Below are 2237 nucleotides of genomic sequence, written 5' to 3' on the forward strand. Positions count from 1 at the left end.
AAAAAAAAAAAAAAAAAAAAAAAGATATTATCACAATAGAATGCGAACTACTGAAACTTAGGAATAGAAATAATCAGTGCTTGTGAGAAGGGCACATCTGTTGTGCCTCGACCTACGAATATTTAAAGGTGTTACGGGGCTAATGCAGTTTCGCACCTCTCCTTGAAAAATGTATTTTTCGGATTCTTACATTTTAGATGTCGCAGATCACGAATATGCAAAATAAATAAATAAATAAATAAATACCCCCCACTACCACCACTCCCCGCCCCCTTTTAAGGAGAGGTGTGAAACAGCATTAACCCCGGTGTTACGTATGCTATTCATTTCTAAAGAATTTTTTCGCTGACCTTATTAGATTTTGGGAGTGTAAAAAGAACAACAAAACCGGTAAACAGTAATAAAGAAAGACGTAGGCTCGTGTATACATACGACGAGCTTCAAAATTGTTTCCGTCTATCAAATTCACTTAACAAAAAATTGATCAGCCCGGGACATTTGTAGTAGACACTTGGGTACGGTGTACTGACCAGCGGCACTGAACCAAGCGCATGGCTGCGAATCGAATTTTTTAACTACATGCTCAGAAAATACTACGTAATCTACTATGTTGGCCTTGACAAGCAATAAAAACCGAAGACCTTTTAGATTGAACATGTATGCAAATTATATGTATGCACGTGCCTGTGGGTTCGAGTGGAGTTTAGGTGTACAATAAATAAATAGATGCATTCACGTCTTGTCAAATTCCTTCGTTTCCCAATCATTTCCTTGTTATTTGAATTAACATGAAAAATATTTTTCATCTGTGTGTGTGTGTGTGTAGTTCTGGTCTTCCACAACAGCTTTTGTTTATCGCTTGACATTTATAATACTCATATCGAATGTATCCCAATTTTAATATAATGAATATGGAGTGTCAAAGAAGAAAGAAAGAGAGAAAGAAAAAAGCAACAACAAAAAAACGAATTCATCAAAACAAGTGCATTGCTCTAGCAAAGTCAGGTGAAATAACTGTGTTTTAAATAAAAGTTACTGTATAGATAGAAGATATTTTGTAAAGAGAGTCATGTAATTTATGTCGAAGTTAACTTTAAAAAACTTACTTTTACGCCTGGTCACTTTGATTAAACAACGATTGGTTCGGTTCTATGTGCGACTATAATAAGCAATAAAAAAAGACAACGATTGGTTCGCCACGTTGTGGATACAGTGAAGCTGCTGGTGGAAAAGAGTAAATAGAAGTGGCGAACAAGAGGGGGGAAAAGCGTGTATACTCTAGACATGCATTCAGTAGTTGTTGGAGAAAGAAAGAGAGAGGTGAGATAGGAGAGAGAGAGAGAGAGAGAGAGAGTTGACGGGGAAGCAAATGATACGAGTTACAAATGTTTTTAGAGATTTGTAAAACTTAATTGAAATATAGATATACAGAAAGAATGAAGGAGGTAGAAAAGAAACTAGTATTACACAAAGGAAGGCAAGGGGAGAGAAAGAGGAACTTACTTTATTACTCATAGTGTGTGTGTATGTTTAGATTTCGCTATCGAAAGTTGTTTACCGCGCGCGCGTGCGTGCGTGGAACTAAAGAAAAGAGTCTAATATTGGGACATATAACTCCTCGACGGAAAAAGTGGGTTTGCGTACGCATGGGACTCGAACCCAAAAGAAAACGCACTTTTTCCGTCGAGGGTCTTATATACCCCAATATTAGACTATTTTCTTTAGTCAATACATGGTGATTGTTTATAAGCCAGAAGCTTATAGAATATTATTATTTACAGAATTGCCACCAGTCATCTATCAATAAATTCATCTCATATATACTCTTTAATTGTTTCAGTCATTTGAACGCCTAGTACTTATTCTATCGGTCTCTTTTGCCGAACCGCTAAGTTACAGGGACGTAAACACTCCACCATCGGTTGTCAAGCGATGTTGGGGGTGACAAACACAGACACTAAGATATATACACATATATACGACGGGCTTCTTTCAGTTTCCGTCTACCAAATCCACTCACAAGGCTTTGGTCGGTCCAAGGCTACAGTAGGAGACAAGGTGCCACGCAGTGGGATTGAACCCAGAACCATGTGGTTGGCCAGCAAGCTACTTACCACACAGCCACTCCTATATATATATAAGCAATGTTAATTCTCTAAATGAAGTATTAACAGTAACTGCACATCCACCCCTAGGGGTCAGCCACACATATGTGGCAATATACTACACTACATATA

The 2237-nt window shown here is 37.7% G+C and overlaps 1 protein-coding gene across 1 annotated transcript in view; it reads right to left on the bottom strand.

The window, feature by feature from the left end:
* LOC106881688 (retinol dehydrogenase 14-like) overlaps window positions 1-1427 on the bottom strand; it is a 10454-nt gene extending 9027 nt beyond the window's left edge. Inside the window, exon 1 of the mRNA XM_052967023.1 lies at window positions 1107-1427. The gene's annotated coding sequence lies outside the window, so the exon portion shown is untranslated. The remainder of the gene's footprint in view (window positions 1-1106) is intronic.
* Between the last annotated feature and the right edge of the window lie 810 nt (window positions 1428-2237).

The sequence above is a fragment of the Octopus bimaculoides genome, chromosome 4, assembly GCF_001194135.2.
Source record: "Octopus bimaculoides isolate UCB-OBI-ISO-001 chromosome 4, ASM119413v2, whole genome shotgun sequence".
Taxonomy (NCBI): domain Eukaryota; kingdom Metazoa; phylum Mollusca; class Cephalopoda; order Octopoda; family Octopodidae; genus Octopus; species Octopus bimaculoides.